Source organism: Bombus pyrosoma, linkage group LG2, assembly GCF_014825855.1.
Source record: "Bombus pyrosoma isolate SC7728 linkage group LG2, ASM1482585v1, whole genome shotgun sequence".
Classification (NCBI taxonomy): Eukaryota; Metazoa; Arthropoda; class Insecta; order Hymenoptera; family Apidae; genus Bombus; species Bombus pyrosoma.
The window spans coordinates 6,977,370-7,003,170 of NC_057771.1; the positions used below are offsets into that span (position 1 = coordinate 6,977,370).

A 25,801-nucleotide genomic window follows, 5' to 3' on the forward strand; every position below is an offset into this window, starting at 1 on the left:
CAAATTACGTAGTTTGCGACTAGTTTGCGATTAAATTGTTTTAATTAGCCACTGACGAGATCAACTTATCGAAAATAATCGACCAATATTCGTAGCAACGAACTTTCCACTTTCGAATATGACATTTTTCTTTTACCACGGATGAACGTGGAAAGCAAAATCGTCGTATTTCTTTATTCGCGTAGTCGCGAAATTACTTTGACGATACCGTCGAGGTCTTTTTTCAAATTTTTTCGACGAAAATGACGCGAGACACGACTATATTTGAATAAATTTGAATTGTACTGGTAATACGTAATTAGACGGAGCTGCTCGAACCTTCCGCTCTATTTTCTTCGTGCTCGATGTTGCTCGTTCTCGCCTTCGGAGAGAAATTCACGTGTCATTTCGTACGTGGCGTGAAAAATAGGAATAGAGGAAAGAATGGTTCGTTCGAGGAAGTCTAGTCGGAGGAAGCGAAAGATGGACAGACGGCAGGAAGATATCCATCCTGTGATCAGGTTTAGCGTGCTTGGAAATTCAAGGGCTATCTACGATCTTCCGGGTCCTGACCCCGTGTAATTCTGAATTCGAGGCATGCCCAGACCATGGATACGAAACTGAGGAAACGTAACTTCCTTTCTCTAAGCAGTCGCCGTGCGTCGCCACCGTTATTTACTGTATTGGCAACGTGACTCGGATCGACTGGTCGACGGCGTGCTATCGCGTCCTCGAATTTCGTTTCTCAATCGCAAACAGGAATTCCTTGCGATTTTATATCGACGCTTTTACTCTTCTATCCTTTTAATTGCTTCGAGGGCGATACAATTTTATTCCCTTTAATTAATATTTAACTCGTCGTGAGATAAATCACTTCCTTGCACGAGTTCGTTTATCGTAATCCGATGGTGGACAGAATTGTAAATTCCAAGGTAAATTCTAGCACCGAGCGTATTTCTAACGCAATTGCTTCCCTCTACTCTCCGATTTACGAAGATTATTATTATTATTTTTATAAATACGACTGATATCTTTATCTTTGCAATTTAAACGCCATTCGTATCTCTACAAACACAAGCAAAGAAATGCAATACAGGCAGAGATTCGTCTCGTACGTTAAATCCCATGGCTTTGTGGCTACTGTGCTTTTCGTCTGTTGTGTATATGTTTCGTGCATTCTTGCGTCTTTAAACTTTTCATAAGTGGACAAAAATCCGCGATCCAATCGTCAGCGTGTCTTGCACGTGAAGGAAGAATCGATCGTTTTCCATCGATTAGATAAAAGAGAACGCGAACGTTGAGGGATTAAAAGGGATCGAACTATCGCGAAACGTCCACGTTGCAACTCTTTCCCCTTTCGTTCTACCTTCTTTCTAATTTTTAATCGGATACGTTCGTTGTCGTTCCGAGAGGCGCAACCGATATTCGCATAGCCGACGGGCTAATAAATGCGCGGGTTTGTTTTCTCTCTCTCTGCTTTCTCTACTCTTCATCTTTGTTTCTGTTATCCGTGTCATAGTTTCGGCGAAATAATCCTTCATTCTTCTAATTTAGGAGGATTTTCTTTTTTCTCTTTTTCAATGATAAGTACGCTAATGACGCATCCGTATCAGCCGGGAATAAGCTTTCAAATTCTCCGTTAATACTTTCATTGTTGATGAATTTTCTATCTTCAGGAATAACAGGCTCTTCGATTATCGGAATATTCGTTCGGTTCCGGTATTAACCATCGTTTGGACGAATCGGTCGTCTCGATGAACGAAATACCGGATCGTTAGCGCAGCTGACAGCTAGTAATAAGATAAAAGAATAGTAGTGATAAACGCGGTGTGATAACGATACAATGCCTGCGTGTATGACAAATGCATGTTTGTGCGAAACGAAAGAAACGAGATGCGTGTTGTAAGAAACAGCATACGTTGGGTATTTTAGAGATTTTCGAATGGCGCGTGTTCCTCGAATGTTTGCGATGCGGATAAATTGAAATTAAACGAGATAGATCGAATCGAACGAATGTCGGCAAAGGTCGAACCGTCGATTCAATAAAAACAGTTTGTTTAATTTTTTTCGAACCACGGCCAATCATATCGAGCTTTTACTCTAATAATCTGCCGCCTCTCCGTTTCTTCTTCGAACACGAAATGTCTCCCGATATATTGTTTACGCATTTACGCGGAAGGGTGGAAAATTAAATCGCAGGTGGCTCTCATGCACGATTGCACTTTTGCATCGATGGAGGCTACGAAATCGAGTTAACGAGCAATTCGTCGCTAACGAGAATTGTACCAGGAAACGTGTTTATTCGCGTGTGATTAACTTACACGCCCACGCTCGCGACTATTCCAGCGAGAAGAGGACTGGAAATATCGCGCGATCCACTTACGGATTATCGAAACTACCCCTCGTCTCTTCGCGGCTGTCGGTCCCTCGTTTACGGAAGAATCGGACGATTCTTTGTTAGAGTCCGTTTGTAGAACTCGTTGGGCGAAACCTTCTTCCGGGCTGCGTATCGTTTTGCGGTTTGAAATGCGGTTTCTTCCCTCGTCCGCGTTCCAACTGTTACCAGTTAGCGAATGCGTCAAAAACCTGATGCACGTCGTTCGCAACAGGAACTAGATTCTCACCTTACGAGACCTTGAATTCTCCGGGCCTCTGATCCACGGCCCCGTTGTCGCGTTAGAATGAAACGGGAGAAAGCTCGGGGCGTGTTTCCGAATAATACCAGTGGCTGGTAGAAATGAAATTTGACGGACGTTACGTGGAAAAGGGGTGAGTACACGGAATATAGAATTTCCGAGGTTTGGTAATTCGTACGCTCGGAAGATACATTTTACTTTCTTAGCTCGTAGCACAGTTGAATTTCAGAAAGAAGTTTTAACGAACGTAAGTATCATTATTTACGTTAGGACGTATATTAGAACCCTGATAAATTGATCGCAGAAGTAATATTTTCAAAATCCCAGACATTTCTTCGTATCGACTAGAGAAGCATCCTCCGTCCGTCGGTTTAAATCTCCTGCGCTCTTTTGCTAGCATTGTTTCGAACATCTACCAAATGTACGAATTAACGAGCCTAAAAGCTCGCGTTTTAAACCTATCCTCTTGCCCCTGGACGCTGAAATTTCTCTCGCATCGACCGTCGCTAGCTAACTAGAAAAAGCATTCCAAGTTCGCCCCTACGAATCGGCCGCTTGGAACACGATCGGATTCCGATCGAAGCAAAGATGGTGAACGCGTGGATTCGTTGATTCTTGACGCGGGTCTTCCGGATCACCTGCCCGTCCCTGGCGCGCTGAATATCCCGGCCAATGGCAAGGTTCGTCCTGACGACAATGAACTTGCGCGGAAGTTTTGCGGCAGGGGCGGCAATGGGAGGGGTTTGCGGACTGCTTCTCGAACCCACGGAGTAATGACACCGCCGCTTCCTTCCTCCCTCCCAGATCCTCTCTCTTTCTCCTTCTCTGTCTCGCAAGTCCATCGTTGCTTTCTCGTTGCTTTGGTCGGTCGGCGAGTCGCAACGCGCGAACTTTGGGACAAGGTTAGTGTGTCGAGCCGAAACACACTCGATTTGGCGACCCACGAGTCTCTTGGATATCGTAGAGGGACAGAAACCTGGGATGGGATCGCAGAGAGAGATAGAGAGAAAGGGGGCAGAGGAGAAACGGGGAGACCGGAATAACGTGTTTATAAAGAAAGGGCCATCGAAATCGAGCTTGATAGTCCTTTTTGCGGGATACGCGCGAGCTGCGCGCGATAATTCTGCCCCGGCGCGATAATTATTTTCCCGCGGGATTTATAGCTCCGATTAATTTAACGGCGACCATGTCGACCCGTTGTATTTATCTATTTATCAGCGCATTAGCCGGGATTTCAATCGGCAATCGATAATCGCAATGCCTGCTAGAGAACTTTGTTCATAGATAAAGACCGATAAACGAAGTAGATTTCCTAAGAAATCAACCGTTTGATCAGAGGATGTATTATTCGGTACCTGCGTTATTCAGCATGGAGCTGCGGGATCAGAATCGGGCCCTCCATTGTCGAGAGAAACGTAGAAACCGAATATCCTGTTGCGTTAGGGCTGATCGAATCTGTATAGGTGGCATTCGGTGAACGAGGAAGGAAAATTGCCTACTTAACTGGTTAAAGCCACGGGATCGTCAATTTTGACCGTATCGCGCGACGATAGTGTTAAGAGCTGACATCGCTTGGCGAAGGAACCGAGGATGTTTCTACTTGATCCTTCGAACAAACATATACCGGCTGTGTATACCGGGATTTCACTAACTTTCCAGGAAAAAGGCATTGATATTCTCAAATCGTAATCACCAAAAATCACGAACGTTGAAAGGAAACGTGCAACAAAAATTCTTCCCTCGATATACCTGCGACATTCGAATTCCATCAATCGTGGCGCACAGTTCGTGGAAGGTGTAATCTTACTGTTGCGAGAGCACGCAATCGCAGTTGCGTATCGCTTCGGCCGACTAACGAACGATGTCCATGGTCGTTAAAATCTCTACCAAAATCGCCGTCTTCTCTCTATACGCTAACGTCTTCATTCGAAACGCCGACTAACGAGATTCCTGTGCAGGAACAAACGTTGTTTGTCCCAGTGGCAATTTGTTGGCGAGCGTCGGTCGTAAACCGGCGGCCAAGAATTGCGAGCGGCACCGCGGAAAAAGCGCGGCCTCGGTTCATTTCGAACGAGTTATTACGCGACTCGGCCGACCGACTTATCTCTTATCTCTCGTTGATTGGTTTATATAGCTCGTGTCGAGTTACCTTGTACGTACAGCGCATAAACGGGCTTTTTACGCTCGTGACACGCACACGAATACGTACGTGCGTCGAGTTCGAGAATGTCGTTCTGCGGCTGGCTCGCGTGTTCCCACATTTTCGATCTTGCCCAAGCTCGCGACTATATTGCGTTGCCACGGTACGCCACCGTGTCCGAAGAAAGCACGCTTACGTCGAAATTAGCGATTTTCACGGTTCCTTTCAAAACGGTAAACTTTCTATTTTTCTACGCGTTCTGTACGCCTCCGTTCGTAAGTACCGAGGACGTTCGCAGCAAAGAAGGTTATCCTTAAACGATTGGAAAATTATTGCCATCTTCGAGGGTTACTGTATGGTCTGAAAGTTACACAAAAGTAGACGAAGACAATAGAATTGAAGAATTTCAACGTTGTAATGGAAGTCGCGTCTTTGTATACGGGTTGCTTCGACGACGGTGGTTGCTGACAGTGGTGAAAAAAATAAGTGAAAAGTGTAGCAGAGTAAAGCTTTTGCGGTTAGTTATCAAGCGTACTTAAACTTGGATAATTGCAGGCTACGTATGAATACAAATAGCAGCAGATTATATGGGAAGTGTTTCTGTTTTAAGCTTCGCATTCGAGAAAATAAAGTTCGAACGCGCTTAGTTAATAGTTGGAAATTTACTTTTCTCGGAAACAAGGCGTCCTACGAAAAAATTCTGTTCTACGTGTTTTACTTGCTTTCACCTGTACAGCGACCTCCTGTCGATTATTTATTCTCGTTCGGTTCTGAATCAACGAAATTAAAATATACTCGTCAAATTCGCCATCTCGATTTTCTCAAACACGATGCGTCGCGCGCGAAAACGTTGTTCTACATCTTCGACTTACCTTTTCACGAGGAATAACACGTTGTCCGGTTGTATCGCCACTGCCGCAACTGTATAATAATATTCGGCTTCTGAATTATTCGGCATTTGAATTCGAAGATATTAAAATGTCGCTCATCTCGATAATTACGATATCTCGATAATTGTCAGTTGCGTAACCAGTGTTACGTCTTCGATTCCAACGGATTAGATAACCATAAAGAGCGACGCTAAAATTAGAAAGTCAAGGAAAACGGACTTTTCGTATTTTCCTCGCGCGATCTTCACACGGAGCGGTGTTGTAACTCCGGTTGTATCCAGAGAAAGGAAGAAGACACTGCGTTGTTCGCAGCTTTGAACCGAGGAACGTTCTTTGGAAGAACTCGGTGAACTCGGCGGAACGCAGAAGTAATGCCTCGACTAACGGAGATTCGTTCGGCGAAGGAACGCAGCGTTTTTCACTCGCTGAACGCGTGAGCTTCTAGAGAAACGCATTCCGTTCGCGACCGGTGTGTTCGCGTGTGTACCGGTTAAATTAGCGCTAACGACTCGGATTAACTTTCCCGGCGTTGCGTCAGGAAAGAAACCACGGCTGGTTCTCAAGGAGAGAAACAAGCCAAGCCCCCGCGATTACGCGTACGTATCGTGGCTTATCTGGCCGGTTCGCGCAATGACTCTGACCTTACTTTTAGCGGACGCTGCATCTTTCACCGCGAACGTTTGCACTGGGAATTCTATTTGGTTGCGTAATAAGCTCGTTCGTTCTTTCGTGTTGCATTTTGATAAACACCGTGTAGAAAAGCTATTTATGTTTGACGAAGTGAAAATGGTTACGTTAAGTGGAAGAAAAGAGAACACGAGTCTCTAGCAAAGAGAAATATTTCGTTACCATACAAATTAATAGATTGCTAGCATCTCGTGACACGGCAGAGATATCGGATCAACGTCGTGTATCCGAGATTGTAAAAGTATTTCTCTCGCTATCGATGTTGTTTTATCAATCGTTCCGATGGTTGGAAGAGTTTTATTTGACACTGATCGTTGGATAATTCAAAGAATGCAAATACGTATACCTGAACTTTTGGATAAATGAAGAAGCCCTTTCAAACGACGAATCGAATATGTCGCTTGATGTATTTAGATAACTTAGTTATCTGTAAAAGATAATGGAAGGAAATAACGCATACATTTATCGTTGGTCAAATAAATCTGACACAAAGGGGTCAAGATCTTTGACGTCCTTTCGAAGAAACGCGAAGAAACACATTACAGAATCTAGTATTCGGTTGGATAGATAAAAGTCTGTCGCGATGCTTGTCGTGTCTTTGCGAGACGTTGCAAGCGAAATGTTGTAATTAAGAGAAATTGTTTTTCAATTTACGCGCTCCTTTTTGCCCAGGAATAATTGACAAAGGCGTACAGTGGCCGTGAAAGAGAATGTTTGCCGCGGCAAAAAGGTCAATTTTGTAGGGTGGCATCGCGAGCTCTCGAGAGACTACTACCCTCCACACAGTCCAAGTTATTTCTACCTTCGTAAAAGGATTAAGTCTCGCCCTTCGTTTTCCCCGGTGCTTTCGTATACACAGTCACCTTTGTATCTCGTTTCAGCATTTTCCTACCAGCTATTCGGGTTGCTGCTTCCCCCGGACTTTTCACGACGCACATTGTCACGACGGCATACATTCCCCTTCTGAGTCCGATATAAAATTTAACAGACGCGAACTTACATTCGAATCGTTAATTAACTGTCATCGAATGAATTTCGACGTACTTAGAAAAATAGAATCCTTGCAGAGCTTCGCTCGCCCTTCTAAGCATCCTGTTACAACAAACATCTTGCTTGGGATATTATTTTATAAAAAAAAAAAAATTTCGTTTCGTGTTCGTTCGCGAAAGGGTTAACGAATCAAGACGATCTTCCCAGACAAATCTTGTCGCCCTTTCCTCGTTCGTCGATAAATTCTTCGTAAGTTTCCTTGAAACGAAGGTATTTTGCATGAAATGTGCCAATAACGGGACGATTTTCGCGAGTTAAGTTAGAAGGAAGGCAGAAGGATAAAGAGGGCGTAGAATGGAAGGGTCGTTAGAAGGAACGGTGATTAAACGTTTACGAGAAGCTTTTCGAGGTCGTTTCAACGCCCCTCTGCGCCCTCGCCTCTTTCCGGATATATTCAAATCGCTCTTAATGGCGAGGACACACGCGAGGTTCCCGCGTTCCCGGCGAAAAGTTGGCGAAATCGCGCCCTGGCTGACGGTTTCCTCTTTTCAGTCGCGTCCTTCTTCTTCCACGAAACCTACGAAACTCATTTCCACCAGTACTCGCGAGTCTCGAGTCACAATCCCATCCGGTAAACGGGGAAAATGGTAATGGCCTGGACGTGACGCGGGAATAATGAAAAGTTCCTCGTTTTCCTTGTTTTCAACTTTAGATCCTCCAGGCTCTATTAACCGTTCCCATCTCATAGAGGATTGATGAAATGGATCAAAAGTGGCGCGTCCGTAAGCTTCTCACGTTCTTCGCTGGATTTTCAATTTTAAGTCGATAACTCTTAAGTGCAATTGCGATTAAATTAATGGTATTTAAGTTCTAATTTAATACCATTGTATCAGTGCTATTAGGCTACCAGTAAACCTGCGACATGTATTTGTCTAATAACTTTTATCGTCCCGATTCGTAGTTCGAATCGACAACCTTTCCAATACAAAGTTCCATCTGCAACTCGTAGTCTTTCGATTCGTATCGAAAGATTTCGAAGATATGTCGAAAGCCGAACTGTTTTCAGGCAATTTTCGCGTTTTAAAGCTGTCTGTACGAGTTCGCAATCCCGAGAAACTCGACGATACGCTATTGTCGTAGTACAATCGATACACTATTTAATGTCAGTTTTTAAAGAACCAATAGACGTAAATGAATTTCGTATCGAGTAAATCTTCGAGCATCTATTTTGTAGGATCTTATTTATTTAAAATGGATTAAACAGGAAACGACGGTTATTTAACGTGAAATAAATATAGTAATGTGCTATAACTAGGACAATTAAATAGTTAATTTACAACTCTCGTCACCACGGTTCCAACGCTCTCGTTCGCGCGGACCATTCTCCTCGACAACGCTCTGACTTTTCAACTCACGACCGTTTGTTAATTCGTCTTTCTCCATTAAGCATCCCTTTGTCTTTTCTCATAATCCCATCACGTACGTGTTCCGCAACGGACCGCGGCCATGGAAGGACCTACGACACGTTGATGGACCTGTCTCGCGACATTGTTTATGGTTCACCAGATATTTCTTAGGCCATTTGTCCACGATGCTACACTATTAAATTTCGTTTAAGCTTCTAGCGGCACACGGAGCAACAGCGAGTGCAATAATCTATTTATAAACGTAATAAATGTTTCTCTATTTCCAAAATTCCTAGCAGCAAAGCATTCGCAAGTCTGGCGAATCGCGTGGGCACCCAGACGTTTCTTAGAAACGCGTCTCCGTCCGTTATAACAGGTTACCTGCGCGAAGCTCTCGTGGACCGCGGATACTCGCGACTCGTACGCCCACCTCTCTCTCGCTGGCACACCTGTGTATCCTCCCCTACCACAGGTATCCGTGATTCCGCTAACGGTTATCCGCCGAAAGTGAGATTCTCCGTCGTTACTGTCTCTTTCCGCCGTCTCAGCCTTTCAACGAACAATGGGCAATGAGTAAAACGGAGAACGAAATGCGTGCCAAAGGAAATCGTTGCGCGTTAACGATGTTACTACGTGTTTCCAGGCACATCGTTAACCCGTTAACCGCGAGGAAAGGCGCATCAACTGGTTAATCGGAACGCGACAAATCGTATTTACCATCTTTCGCAGGACAGTCGTTGTAAAATTCTGATCTTCGCTTGATCTTCCCTTTATTTGATCCTGTGAGCGAACGTGCGTCTTCCTACCTTCTTCGTAATTTAAAAACATATTCGTTCGCCACGATATCGAAGCGTGGTTTCCCTTAACTATTCGACCTTCGGCCAGGCTTTCCATCTTTGATTTTATTTTCCATTAAAACATTGCCGTTATTAAAGCGTCTATAAAGCGACGTTAAAATCGGTAGATCGACAGACATATATACACTTATGGCGTGTTTGTGCTGCGTTCTTTGTATAAAAATTTCTGGTTAAGGTTATGACTCGGTTATCAAGTTACGTACATATCGCGGTCATGAAATACGATCCTTTCTACGTTTCATCGTCATCACGTTATAAAGGAAAGGCAATAATGCTTTATTCCATATTCCCAGCGGTCGCTCGAAAATTTGTATTCGCTGCACGAATAGAGGGAGGCGAGGCGCGATCTTTTATTCCTATTCGGTGGCTCGAAAAACCGGGCTGCGAGGCGAACTTCGGGGTAGAGGAACGAAAGTCAGCTTGGACCGGCGCAGCCTCGACAAGATTCGGCTTTCAGGAAGAACCGCCACGAAATACCGGGGGCCACGATCCCCCTCCCACAGGAAGAGCTAATGCGACGATAAAGTGTTCGCGCGACGGGAAGCCGAAGAACAGCAGGCGTTGACGACGGGCACGCGAAACGAAGCAGCGAGCCGGCATGAAGAGTTTCGTGATAGGGTTCGATTAATATCGAGTTCGAGCCTCCCGGTCATTGTTTGACATTTCACGACTCGTGCCGATTTCTAATTGAATTGCAGAAGAAGAAGAAGAAGAAGAAAATTGCAGGAGTTTGGAATTTTCTAAGGACGCTCGCTGCTTATTTCGCCAACGGTTTATCGATCGTTCGTTATCTTGTTGCATTCTGTTGGCGAACGCGCGCATGGAACGTGTACGGCAGCCTACGGACGGTGCAAAAGTTATCAGCCATATGCGATAGAAATCTCGTAACGGTATTTGATCGTATTTTTAAGAAATATTTCTACGCGGTACCGCGTGCCACGCAGAGTTTGTTATAAATAAACCACGCACGTTCGTACGTTTCTGGAGAATTGAAAGAGACGCGCGGAATATTCGATATGCGTAGAACGATCGTAACGCGACGAGATATATCGTTAGAAAACGTTCGAAGTACAACATTGATTACGATATTTAGCGGAAAAGACAAATATCTGCTCGTTCGCAAGCTGCGAATTTATATAAATATATAGCGGCACGTGAGTCTAAGGACGATACGAATTGAGAGCGACTGGTGTTGTTGTTTTGCCTTTGGACATTGACATCGTCTGGACGTACCAAATGTAACGACGAACAAACTCCGGACAAAACAATGTCGCCGCTACGTGCAACCGTCGATCGAAGTTGAATTTGAACTTTCCGATACTCCCCCGACCGGTATAAATAAACGAACACAAGCGTTAAGACAATAAGTTAGTGAGGCGATCAGTAATGAGATTAGCAATCGTTCTTCGGAACGAGTCTATTAGTTGGTGAGTGTCTAGCGATCATGAAGCGATTATCATCGACGCGATTAAGCGAACGACGACGAACTCTGCACTACAAACAGTTTTTAAATATATCGACTATCGACTATTTAAATATATTCGAATATCACAATTCGTCCGATCGTCCTCCACAAATATGCGTAGGCTAGTTACAAGCAGCGTTCGTCAGAGTATCGTAGAATTGTCATAAAGTGTTTGCAAACCTCTTGCAAGCACCGTCGAAGAACACGTTGGTTGATAAGTACGCGTCTTAAAATACGGGAAATAATCTGTGTGAATCAACTTTAATAATTCTATAAATATCGCGTGCTACATCCGTTCGTTTCTCGTTCGAAACTAACGAGATGAAAAGCGGGAAACCATGTACTCGGAAACGTGGAACGATCGGGAGATGATGAGAACGGGTTTAGAACGTGTAATAGATGGTGATAATAATCGCTGTATGCTGTAACGATAAATATAATCGATATTCATGGTGAAATTGTGGCATTCAGATAACTATCCTTATCGATATCGATACAGATTTACCTGATGCAACGTCCGATGCCGTAACAACCGATCTTTATTAGGAGATAAACGTAATAAAATTGTTTCTGTCTCGCCGCTCTTTCCTTCCTCGTCGATCTTTTTCCCATCGTCTACGCTAAGATTACGAGAGAATAACAGATCAAAGATGAAAATCTCGGAAAGTTAAAACGATAAGCCTGACTCGGATTAATCGAGTTACGCGAACGTCTTCGTCGATATAAATCTCTTGTTTTATTCGACGTGAAATATCCTTGCGAGCGTCTCTCTCGTGTCCTCTCGCGTACGCGAGTCATTTGACTTGGCGTAATGCGAAGCACTTCATTAACGTGGTTATTCTCGTTGCTTTGCTTCACTCGCAATATCAAGTCGCTGTTCCCGAGACGTATTCCGATTTCCCTTCGGAGGAAAGGCTCGATGGGGTTGGTGTCAAAGGTCAGCCATATATTGGATCAAGCCTCACGATTTATTATCGTGGAAAAAGAGGGGAAAAAAAGCGACAAGGGGGCCAGATAAGAATGGAGTTTCGAATTTCAACGTTTTCCCGGTAGATCATTGGTAGAAGAAGGCGGAGAAAAAGGGACGCCGCGTAGAGAGTTTAAAAATTTTAAACGACCGAATACGAGAAACCTCGTCGCGCGCCATATTTATTTCTCTTTTGGGCTTTTAATATTCTTTGTATTTTCGGAACGATACGTAAGTTGCTTTATTTTCATTTCTCAACTTTATCCGCTATTTATAAATATTAATTTGACTGTTCGAACTCTTTTCAGTCCGTATAAACTACGAGGTTACTAACGGCAACGTTAAACGTTGAAAAAAGAATGAATTTTTAGTCGCATTGGCCATGAAAGGTGGCTTGAAAGAGGCGTAAGCGTAGTCTGTTAGACGCAAAGACACGTCTTACGGCTGTATTCAATCGGCGAAGCGTACAGTAAGACACATTTTGTCTCGTTATTTAATACGTCGAGCAATAAAGAAGACGCCTTCGTGCTATATCACTACATTCGTTTATTGCTGCAACGGACGCGTACGCGTCGCTGCTGACAGTGTTAACATTAGTCGTCAAGAAAACACGTAACGACGAGAACATTTCGCTGTTGTTTCGCGGACAGGTGCGCATAACTTTGCAACGAACGCTGCATGGAAGCGTGCGTCAACGTGTCTAATACGCGTCTATGAGACGACGCTTACTTTGTTGCTTTGTTGCATTGTGCGCTTAACACGTTCACTGCCACGCGAATTCCTTTCATTCTGGCAGCTACGGTACAAACGCTTAATATTTCCAACGTGTTGCATCGTATTTGCGCACTTTTTTCTAACGATGTTCCCTAAATCGTTCTCGCGTTTTCTTCGATACTCGCTTTCCGGGACAAACGGCCGCGTTTTGATTTTACGCTTTCTACTTGCATTTTGGTTCGCTGTTTCGTGGACGTTGCAGTCCGTTTCTTCCGGGCAGACCCGAAATTCAAAATCTATTTTCACGTTGCTGAAAATTTGTATATGGGTCGAGGATCTACGTCGAATGTACGTAGAAACCCAATTAAGTAGTACAAAATGATCAGAATTACAACTTTTGCCCGGTCAGTTCTGAAACACTGTGCGCGGTGTTGTTCTGTTTCTCTTGGCGTTTTCTCGTTCGACTCGGAGCGAATAAACGCGTTGGAATATTTCACGGATGCCCGCGTTCCCGCTTGGCATCGGAACAAGAGCGTCGGCCCGAACTTACGGTATATCTCGTTGACGTCGCGTTACATCGTTTATCACGGAGGGTTAAAGCGTCGTTTTACACGCCGGCCCGCCAACGTGTCTTACGCAATTCGAGAGAGGTTCTGGTCGAAAGAAATCCAAAGCCAAAGTATCTTTGCATTATTACGAGCGACCAGCATCGTAACGTTGGATCGTAAAGCGTCCCGATGGCTGCTGGATGCGAAGAGCGGTGAAACGATCTGTCGCTATAACCAGTTTACAGGAACCGCGAAAATGGCGCGACAGAGCCACGAGATTAAAAACTAATCAACGTCGTTAGGTATGAAACGGTCGACTATCAGCGAATAAGCAGATACAACTGGCGTAATAAATAGGAAAGCAACTGTAATGGATAAATCGTTAAACGACGGCGATAACTCGGCGAGTAGTTAAACGTCGCTGCATCGTGTAACGGTAGGCGATGATTTCACGTGCATAGGTAGATACGTCGAAAACGTGGAATGAAATTTTTCCAACGCGTTCAGTTAAGAATCGGTCTGATACGCGCGTACTGGGTAAATCTTTCGATTCTATTCTTTTGAAAACGAAGCGTTCTATGCTCTCTTCGAGCTATTTGCACGCGAAGAATATATAGACGATCGTTGGTCACTGTAGAGGATGGTTGGTTTGTTCGAATAACGAGATAACTCGCTGTTGAAAACCGTCGAGTATATTTAAGATGATAAATAAATTAATACAGACAATAATCGCTCGTACTAACAGATTCGCTGAAGACAGCGTGTAAATCGCTAATAAGTTTATTTATTGCTACGTTATGCGTATCCTAACGATATTGCTACTCCGAGGCAAACCAGCAACATGATTTGAACTGTCCTCTGGCTGATGCGCCGCTACAAATAAAATCCTATCGATTTATTCACTTCTATCCAGTGCGATATTCAAGTCCGCTTGACAAAACGTGGGGATCAGTTTTCTCGAAGACGACTCGTCGTGGGAATTAACGTTGTTCCATATTTCTAATTCGCTGTTTCCACGCAGAATCGCCGTGTTGCCGATTACATCGCGATCGCTAGGACATCCTCGATAGAGGATCAGCCGAAGCGTCTTGAGCGAGCCATTCGCGTCTAATATTTCGTTCGTGCACTTCCCCTCGTACCTCCGTCGTTGAAACCATTACACGACTAATTCTTGCTTGCCGGGCTTGCGTCTGGCTCGCCACTCTGCCTCGTCCTCCCGCTTTCGTGTCGGATCGTTCGACGATCTCGAACCGAAAGAGTTCCTCCGCTCGCATGAATAAGTAAACGAAGAAACGAACGGATAAGCGAGTCGCAAAGGTAATAGTCGTTCGATCCTCGAGAGACGATTGCTCTCTCGTCGTGGCGAATTAATTGATCGCGTCGATTGTTCTCGAGACGAGGAAGAAAAGAGAGAAAGGAAGAAGGGAGAGAGGAGGATTGCCACGAGTCTTTGTAAACGCTCTCTTGCCATTTAAATCGAGATCTGCGAACGAAAGGAGTCGGGAATATCAAGCGCAATCAAAGAGTAGCGCATTATTTCGGGTAAAACCTGCGACTTTGTTCGAACGGCCATTGCGAAAGGGGTGGAGAGAAGATGAGACGAGACGAGAAGAGGGTTACGAGGATCGACGCTGTGTCGCTTCGGTTGGACGAGCGAGCGCGCGCGGGACCTTTCTTGTTCCCAAAAGTCGAGCTAGGTAGTTCTTTTGAACGAGCCAGAAGGAAATGAATTCGCGCGACTGCTCGTTCCAGAGAGGCAGAAGAAGAAGGACGACCAGACTTTTGGTATAGTCTCTCGTTGGGGAGAGAGAGAGAGAGAGAGAGAAAGAGAGAGAACAAGAGGCACAGACTCGGTTCTAAGTATAGGGAGACAGAGAGGAGCGTGTCGAAGCGAGTGGCTAAGGTTGGAAGATCATGGCGAATACCAAGTAGCAGATTCTACGATCCGTATGCAACAACGGCCGCAACGTTGATGCAGATGTCGATGCGACTAACGATAGGCTCGATCGTGTCGCGAGCACGTCCGAGTCGAAACAGGATCGATAGAAAAGATTAAATTGCTGCATGTAAAGCGTCCTTTCTTAGAAGTTAATAGCACCCATTAAATTGCATTCTGTCGTCAACGATCGATTAGATTTGTTTTATTAATTCCTCAATTTCGCTACAGACGTTTTTTACGCGATTGATATTCGATTCTCGACCTAAGCGATTAATATTCTATTCTCAAGTACAGGATTAATATTCAGTTCGCGAGAAACGAATAACTTGCTTCCATAACTTCATTCGCCGCAGCATGATGACGCAGACTGTAAGATGAATTTTAAAAACGGTGTTCGTAACAACATTTTCTCCCCTGTACTTTTTAAATTCACAGAGTCGACCGATACTCGCAATGGAAAACAATCGCCGCTGAAACTTTTCTAATTTGTGTGACAACTGTTAAGACCTGTGGATAAAGACGCTTGCACGCTACCCAGCTAGCTAGATCAATTAGGATGTCCTGATAATACTTGGATTTACGATCACGCCATATCCTTCCCATCGAGAATACGTTGCTTTTATTGCTACCTTTCGTTCTCGTTAGCCAGTTTCCGTTCTCGAAGAACGAAATCGACGCATTCAGGAAGCGTTAAGCGCCACGTCACTCGGAACGCACGCGAGCCTCTTGTTTTCCTTCGATTTCTCGAGCCGGTGCTTTTGTTGCTGTTCTCAAAGTTCTTCTCCTATGCACACGCACGTCAGCCAGTCAGTTTGCTCGCTAAGCAGTCGATAACGCGTTACGCAAACATTGGTCAATTACGATCGCAGGTCTAATTAAACGCGAAGCGATGCACCGTTGTCGGTTTGCCAGAAAGGGCAGAGTCTGATAAACTCGCCGCTTACAAATGGAAACCATCGATTCCTTTCAGCCATTCCGATCTTCCTGGAATCTCTTCTCAGGCGCCATCGGTGTGGCGTGATTGAATTTCCGGAAATTTCGGCGCTCGACGAAGATGGTCTTCGTGGAAACGTTAGATTATTAGAGACGCGTAACGTCGTTAGGATATTCGCGAGGCAACAAAGGGACGAATGGAAAGACACTGATGCAGCCGCTAAACTGGCAGGTTTCGATTGTTACGTGCGATGCCTCCGACAGTGACTGTCGAGGAAGTCGAGGATAATTTAGAGATCACTAAATGTGGACCGCTTTGTGAGTAACATAACCGGCGAAACGATGGCGAAAGTAAGCTCGAAACGAGAGGTGTAATCCGTGTCGACGACCTCTGCCGACTAATATTACTCGGTGGCGCGCAGTGTTTGAAAACGGCCGTCTCACCGGCGAAAAGTAATTTCGGCTTACGATTTTGATCGTTTTTTACCACCTAAACATTCTTGTTTTCGTTCTTAACGCTTCAGTAGAATATTATTTCATTTATAAAAGTGGTTTGTCTTATCACGGATTTTGTAGAGAGAAGTTTTGCCAAAGGATTATGGATATCATCGATAATATTCTTTGGCTCGATAACGCTTTCTACGAAAGTGTTTCCCCTATATATATATATATGTCTGATTTGACGAAATCTAAAGAATTCGCCTTTCGTGGGTAACAGCCGCTCGATTCTTCCACTCTTTCCACTCACGTTGCTCGATTATCATCGCGGTCGTTCGACCAACTAGCAAAGATACGAGTATCTTTATAATAATTACAAGAAATTGCGAATTTGTGGGTGGCGCAAATTAATTTATCGAGTTAAATTGGTCGCTGTATCCTTTCAACGGACGACGATTCGACGCTAATCGCTGGTCGTTGTGTGGTTCTTGCTGTCGTTTCTTTTCTGTTCTTATTCGGTAGTTTCGCGGAGCATGCGACGTAATTGACTAACATAATCGTAAACTTGGGTCAGAAAGTCGCGTCCGCCGACTTTGATTGTCCGTGCAGAACTTCGTTAGCCTAATCTCGAGTCGTCCTGACAACACTTTCTTTTTAACGTGGGAGAATTACGAGCTGTCGAGAGTACTCGTTTGCCAACGACCAAATGGAAATGCGCTATTCGGCGAGGTAAAAGGAACGGTAAACGCGAAACGATGCTGTAGGACCTATTAATACGTTCACGGGCTCTCTGGAAGAAACGTAACTCGCTCAAAAGATTGATATGGTATGGAGGAATAAGGAAGATGGTTTAACTGTCGTCGATTGTTCGTCACGAGTACGAGTAACGGGAAAAGTTTTTACACCTACGTCTAATTTCAAGTTGATCTCATTAATTTTTGATCGCTTACGCGAGGATTATAATTATCTCTGTATAAAATACTTATTACAGTCGATTAGAGACCGTTAATTCTAGCGTCAAAATTATATTTAAAGGGACAAAGCTTCGTACACGATAACGCCACGATAGTTACGGAGCGTTGGTTGCCCGATTAAATGTTAATCGCAAATTCCTAGCGATTTAAGGCTGTCAGAACGTCTAGAATAAACTACCTTTTTCTCGGAAACTGTTAACGACGCGATTCATTGAAACGTTTCTAGAAACCAGAAGCTAGTACCTTCCAACTTGGAATAACACGACATCCATCGACCAAGACGAAACACCGTCGTAAATCTGGTTTGGAGCGTCAGATTCGATTAGTCGCGACTGTAGTCGGTTAAACGGGCAATTAAAACAACCGTTCAATCCGACACTGCCATCGACCCTCTCCTTTCCCACGAGCCAAGCGCCGAGTACACAGCGATTCGGTTGCGTTTCCTCCTCGATGGAGAGCAGCGACTGGCTAATGACCGATTCGGCAACGATTCAAAGGGCAAACATTTTCCTTTGAACGACGAAGTTGGAGCTGGAGTCTCCGTGAAGCCCTCGCGCGATATTATATTCTGGCGGAGCGTTGAAATATCCGCTCAAGCACCGTCCACTCGAGCCAGAGCCGGAGGTATCGTTGGGATGCCAGGATCGTTGTTTATTGGTCGCAATAATGACGGCTAAATTACCCTCCGCGGGCAGCAGATTGTTTTCAAAGCGGCCAGCTGTTGAACCAGTATTCAAACGTCGCTAGTTAAAATTACGTCGGCTCTGTCCGCGTTATAACCGGTCATTATCATTTGAATAGTTACTTCATTAGCTACTTCGATTTCATTCGTTACGATCGTTGATATTTTACGCCGAACTGTTACTTCAAATTAGTTCACGAGCTCGTTTACCTAAATCTGTAAACCCGAGTGTACATCATCCTCGTCGATGATTTTTTAGAAAAAGGATCACGGAAAAGACAGCGGCAAACACTGCTTTTTAACTTTACATCGAAACTTACTATCGTTTGTGTCATCTTGTTGCGGCGAATGAATTTATGGAAGCGCGCAAGTCACCCGTTTCTCGAGAACTGAGCGTTAAACACGCGCTTTTCTGAGTAATGAAATTGAGAAATTAACGCGAGACGGAGTTGCGCGAATTTTGCTTCTCAAAGATTCGACTCACCATCGTACTATATTCAGTTACCATACGATATACAGGGAACGAGAAATAGACGTTTTTCTCCTAAGTTTGGCATGGGAAAGTTGCACGAGAGTCAACTGCTACGGTTGGTTATTTTTAAACTTGGTCGACTGGCGCGTCGAACCTTGACCCCGCCAAGTTACCGGAAGTTTCGCGAAGCCAGTCTGCTCGCCGGTATTAATTTCGCCGCTGTTAAATTTCTCTACAACCCTCTGCAATTTTTGTCGATGCCTCAAGAATCTTCCAGAGTTACTGCCTCGGGATGGATCGTAGGTCGCAACCCTTCCAACCCTAATAATCCTTGGCGAAAGGGTCGTCGATAGACTCCATGCTTCCCCAAGCGTTCCTCGGGAACGAGGATTTCAGAGTCGGGGTCAATGATCGCTTCATAAATTTGCTACGTTTCTCGTCAACTTTTATTTCCTTCGACGGTAGAGATTTCTTGCGGTGGAGAGCTGCCTTTCCCCAGAGGGATTTTTTACTCGGGAAAATTACGTAATAGGGTAGCCTACGAACTTACAGGAACCCTACCGCACCCTTCCGCGCTTTCGTAACGTTAGAGCGGAGGGACAGAGAGCGCGTGTGTCGGTATTGTGCGTGCGTTCGCGTGACCGTACCGAGGATCAGCGGATTGGGCGTAGGTCAGTTATGCAACGCTGCTGGCCATCGAACATCCATCCCTGACACGTCAGCCTTCGACCAAAATTATCTTCCGAGTTTTATGCTACTTCGTATTTATTTTTCTTCGCACATTTGACTCACGAAATTATCTCGATACCCACCGCACAACATTTTTCCGAATACGTTATGCGCGTTGCTGGTTGGAAATTTAATTCGAATGAAAATATAGGAGTTGCAAAACGTTTATTGGCAACATACACCTGGTGAAAAATGAATTACACGGCGGTAGTCGTTTTCGATATATAATCGGAGCTAAAAGCCTCTGATCTCAGCGAATATCGAGGTCTAATAATTATTAATCAACGTGTACGCTCGCGACAAATATCTTGCAACTTCTACGTACGTATATGCCGGCTTTTTAACGTATTATAGTCCGTGATATTATGTTATTCATTTACACTTTACGATATCAGATACATGATCAATTGGGTCTCGATTACTAGAACGGAACAAATCGTGAATATTAATACAAGAGGAACTCGGAGGTTTTGCGGGTGCATAAAAATTTAAGTATGCGTACACCTCCATCTTGCACTCTTTTTACAAAGTTTTCGACTACAAAGATTGGATTTCTTGTATATGGAGGATGGCGAACCCGATGCCGGGGGAAAATCTATACAGGATTATCGAGGGGTTCGAGAAGGGCTTTTACCGGTATTTCAATGAAAAATTTAACGAAATTGACGGGAATCGACCGACGCGACGGCTGTTCCCATCGTATAGTTCGGGACAAAGAAGAAATTGTCGAATGGCGGGGGTGTCTGTCAAGATGGCCGACGAGTCTGTCGTCCAGGGTTGACCTTTTCCTGGAATAGGAGATCTCCGACCGAGATGCAGCTGCTGTATTGTTGAATAATACACCGCGTCTCGTAACTTTCGATTTTTATACGCCAGTGTCGTATATTCTTACATGTTTATGTAATATGGAACGAAGTTATATCATCTCACGTTCGAAATCGTATCGAGAAGCAATTTATCTTTTCCACCTCGAAAAGACATAGATTCCTTTCATTGGAAAAAGGAAAAGAGCAGAAAACTAATTTAGCCTCGTTTCGTAACCAGAGAACAGGCGTGTAACGCGACATTTTATTACACAAAAATTCCAGCAACAACTTTTATAAATCTAATTGTTCGATTTAGCAGACTTCCAATCAGATTTTATCGCGTTGTATTTCGTGTATCTCGTAGCCGTGTAAGGATTGCAAATATTATGATAGTTCCACGCTTATGAGAATTACGGTGTACGTTTCCCCTCTATTCGTCGAAACTATTTCTAAACATTTCCGTTTTATTCGACGAGATATTTTCTACCGTAGCTCTGTACATTTTTATTGAAAGAGAAGAGCTTGTACGTAGAGGGGAAAGGAAACGATATTTGAAAACGTGCACGTTTTGGAAAACGTTTTCGATCGAGGAGCAAGCAGTCGTGGTGTCGTTGCTTGTCTGCACGGTCGGTTCTAGTTGTGAATATAACTCGAGGTATTTAGGTGAGCATGCATTTCCGCCGTCGTATGTTCAACGAGGAAAGATAGCGAGTCCTCGATAGAGACAAGGAAGGAGACATTCGTGCGAATACCATTTTCCCGACCTGCGACCGACGGAGACGGATAGAGAAACGTGTGCGTTTGTGTACGTGCGCGCGCATGCGCTAGCGATGGGACCGATACAAATAAGGTCCGGAAACCTTCGACCAAACAGATGTCGAGAATGCATGATTATCTTTTGGCCTTGTTTACCGACCTCGATACGTTGAAACTCTAGCTAAATTATTAAAGAATAATTTTATACACGCCAAAAGCTATAAACAAACCGCAGGCATAGTTAAAGACGGTATGGAGAGATTCGTAAGGATCCGATAGTTGGCAAAGAAGAAATATCTTTCTCGAATCGGTGATACTTCGTCGAGCTTCATCCGTGTCTCTCGGTAAGTTTGCGCCGTATTCGACCAAGCGAAGATCTCCGCGCGGTTTTAAATTCCGACCGTGGTCGTAACGTTGCAAATAAAAATTATCGTCTATCTGCTAATGTAAAAGGAGAATCGTAATCGATCCAAACAAAGCTGCATGCGAGAGCGTCATTCCCATCGCTGGTCGATGCTGGTGGAGCCTGCTGATAAAGAAGAGGCAGTGTCTGAGGGTAGAACAGAGAGGGAAAGCTGAGTCGAGGAGGAACGCGCGCCGACCTGGACAACAGAGAAGAAGATACTTCCAGCTCTTCGCGCGAGTGAGAAAGAGGGGAATGAATCCCGAGGGTGCGAGAGGGATAAGAGCAAAGAGAGAAAGGGACGCGTCGATCGCGAGACTAGCGAGAGTGAGTAGCGGCGAGAGAGGGACGTTTGTTGGAGAGAGAGAGAGAAAGAGAGAGGTGAAGAAAGGAGAGCGAGAAAGGCAACGATAGAAGGCTGGAGAAAGGGAGAGAGCGAAGGACGCGGAGGAATTAGAAGGATGGATTTCCCGAAGAGGGATAGAGAGGCACGAAGCGGAATTCTAAGAGGCCAGAGCAGGACGAGGACGTCGGTGAAGAGGCACGATAGGGAACGGGACAGAATTTGGGTCCGAGAGACGCGCGGAGGCAGACTAGAGAGGGATGCAGTTATTTAGCACGAAAGAGAGCGAGAGGCGACGCTTCTGCGACGAAGATATCGGATAAACTTAGGGGTGACGAGGTACGTGCGAGAGGCCACGACACACAGGGAATTAAGGAACGCGAGAGAGAAAGGCTAAACGAGTGGATACGCGGCGGGGAGGGAACGACGGTGTTCTTCAGGCTGGAAGGATGAAAGGGCGGAAAGAATGGTGGAGTGGCCGAATGAATTCTCTGATAAGTGGACAACGACGGAGAAAACTCGTAGCGGAAATTGTCTTATTACTTTCTGTAACCATGAACGGTCGACTTTTCAGCTATTCTGTACAAAGAATCGCTCGGTTCTATGGATCCTGTGGAATTCGTGAAAGGTATGTGTACATATACAAAAGGCTTTGTCTTGTCAAAAGGAACTCCATAAATGGTGTGCTGCGAACGGTGTCAAGCGACACGAGCGCCGTTGTTTTGAAAATCTCTTCACGCGCTGCCATTCGCTTCGGTGCTCGATCGCATAAGCGTGAGAGAAGGAAGGATCGAGAAATTGACAGAACCCGAAGAGCCAACAGACCGCGTGAGTGTTTCCACGTTTTCGTCGAAGGCGAAAATGCATGAAATACTCGCGTTTATCTTGTTCGCAAGAGGAACAGATGTTTCGGTAAACCGAGACGAAACGGGGTAGAACGAAGATAGGGAAAAGAGCGGCGGCAAAGTGGACAAGGGATCCTGAGAGTGAAACGTGCACTTCGCTGGTAAATAGTACGTAAAAGTGCAACGGAGGAAGACCTACCGAAGACGAACGAAGAGGGACGATAACATTGACGGAACGGTGCATAGGAAAATAAGAGAACGGAGTGAATACTCGAAGAGAGAGAGAGAGAGAGAGAGAGGGGGGGAGGAGAGAGGGAGAGAGAGAATGGGTTGGTAGATGGAAACACTGGGATATGTGTGCGAGCGTTGTCGAAGCCTTGGTGCACCTCCGAGCGGAGGAGCCACCTGTAAGGACAATATAATCGACCTAGCGTGATCCACGAGAACTTCGCCTCGCGATTCTATCGTTGCGTAGATCTCTCGATCAGAATCGCACGCGATACGCCTCGCACGGAAAATTGGCGAAAACTTGCCGCTCTTTGGATCGTCCGAAGGAGAACGAATTTCATTATATTCCTGCCTGTTCCTCTGTTTTGTTGTCGGAAACTGTTCGACGTCGCTCTCGTAGATCTATCTCGCGATAAGATACGGCTCTTTTCGCTGTTTTCATCTGCTAGATGACGGAAGGACGCGATACGTATATTTTTTGTTGATGTTTCGCTCGAACGTCGCTGTATGACGACGACTAAAAAGGAGTATTTCGATATAGCCAAGAGTAGAAAGGATCTGCGAGATTCAAAGAAACAGTTTTATCGTAAGCGAAGCTATTAAATGTACTTTATTGATCGTAAAGGAAATGCAAAACGCTTAGGATAATAGCAAAGTATTCTCGGTTCAGCAAACTTTCACTCGATAGGCGGGAAGTATGATTTTTAATAGAATGCAGCGACTAGAAATGGGTTAGAATTAGGGTTGGGACTATACAGGTAGATGAACGATCATGAACGACGTGGATGACCGGTCGTTGAAGAGGGCTCTCTCGAGTCGAAGGAGATTCGAGAATCGATAAAAGGAGGAGTTTCATGGCACAATGACCGTCATTCAGCAGCCGGCCGGGAGTTTAACGAACGACCGCGCGACTCCGTTTCTCTCGGTTGGCCTCCGGTCCTCGGCCGGCAGAGCGCGTCGTTGCGTAAACGCAATGTCGGAAAGGAATCGTAATGTGGAAAGGTCAGTGTCTTTCTTTCTCCGGTGACGTCGACAGGCCGGCACGAACGCGCCTCCAAAAATATCCGCCGTGGCGAAAACCATCGCGAACGTGCACCGAGCCGAGCCGACCGAGCAAACCGCGTTCTCCTTCCCCGCCTCGTCTACTCTTTCTCCTTCCCCGTCGAAGCTAGGATCGCGTTTTATCGTCCGCGAGAATTTACGCCGTCTCGGTCACTGGTCAGCGACGAGACGCGCGAAATCACGAGAAATCACGCGAACCACGCGAACGGTCGTTACGTTTCTACGTCCAACTACTCGCAATCCTCGACTCGTTTCTTCGGACTCGAGTCGTTTTTGAGCTTGTCGTCGTGTAAGACGACGACGTAAGCACGGCGACTCGTAAAACTGCAGTACGAAATGCATTAGCCTCCGCCAGAACCGATCGATATCTCGGTTAACTCGAATTATGTGCAACTGTAGCCGCGCCTTCGCTCAACCGACGACTACAAACCCTTCGTCGATGTTCCGTGTTGCATTCGAAAAAGTTGTTGCATTCGATCTGAGATTTTAGACGAGGCTACGCGCGCGCTATTTGCTGCGCGACAGTTTTCTCGGCTATGAAAAGGGCATTCCTTTGTTCCGTACTGTTAAGAGCAAAGAGAGAGAAAGGAACGCGTCTGTCAGACGACTTCTTTGTTATTAGAAGGAAGAGAAATGGATGTTTCGATCGATGCGAGTAATACGCGCATAACCCGATTGTCGAACGTGTCAATCATACCTATTTAAGACTTTTTTTCCGAGTATCTACTTACATATGAATTGCAGTGTATACGCAGAATTATAAGTTTGCATACAATCGTAACGTGACCGTATCGTGTTCCATTTATTTCCATCGAGAGCACTAAATGGCTTTGTGCCTGTTAAATAAATAAATAAATAAATAAATTATCGCTGGAAAAATTGAAAACGACCATAGAATTGGCTGGTTAACGTTGTATCAAACTGTGCATTACGCACACGTTCGGTTTCGCTTGGGCGCGATGCAATTACCGGTCGCGAGCTGGTAAAAGGTTCGATCGACTATCGGGCATGATCGATATCGCGGGTGCGTGGCAGGTGTACGAAGGGAGGAAACCGTAGCTGCAGAGAGCTCGTGCGCAATCTCTCTCCGCGATCCGTTCTCAGCCACCATATACTTTGTAATTACCTCGTAAACAGGAGGAGGCGGTTGATCAGCGGTAAATTAATCGTCGATGTAAAACAAGAGAGCGTTCAAAGTCGCGGCTGCGTAGATTTATTGCTAACGAAGCGACCATGGCGATAGCAAATAGAGTAAGAGAGAAACTGGCAGTGTTCGTTCGCAGCCGCACGAACAGCGGCGATGTTGCGTGCGCGCGTAAATTCAATCCTCGGTCGAACAGAGCGCCAACTTCGTTCCAGCGGGCATTCTTTTTCACGGCGAAACGTGAACTACCGCGCCTGCATGCGATACGATTGCTTTTGCAATAGCGTTCGCGTAACGCAGGTGCACGCACCGAGCCGAGAAGGTTTTCTGTTTCGCGAACTAATCAGGAATTCGCGTGCTCGCTCCAGCAACGCGTTAATGGAGCCACGAGTTTGTCAGTTTGTTTCGCCGATTCGTTTCTTTTGGCTTCTCTTCTCGATTCGCGAAAGACTTTCATCCAGATTGCGGCAGCCTTTTTTCGAGAGTCGTAAAAGACTGCGGAGGAATCGTCGGAAGCTCGATGGGCGGGTGAGAAAGGCGTTCCGAGAAAGTGAAGCGTTTCGAGACACTTGGTCGGCTGTAATTGTAATCCTCCTGGTTCCTGCAATCTTTCCTTCGTTCCTCGCAAATCACCGAACCGACGAGGATGAACGAGTCGAGCGGCTCGTGGCACTGGCGGCCTTCCCAAACGCTGGGCCAATTGCCAATGTCTGACCCTGTAATTAGGTTTGCGCTGCTGTAATACCATTACCCCGTAACCGTGCAATT

The 25,801-nt window shown here is 45.3% G+C and overlaps 1 protein-coding gene across 2 annotated transcripts in view; it reads left to right on the forward strand.

Annotated features, from left to right (window-relative positions):
- Positions 1 to 25,801, forward strand: part of LOC122577878 (dentin sialophosphoprotein-like) — a 144,878-nt gene that overhangs the window by 105,623 nt on the left and 13,454 nt on the right. The window lies entirely within an intron of this gene.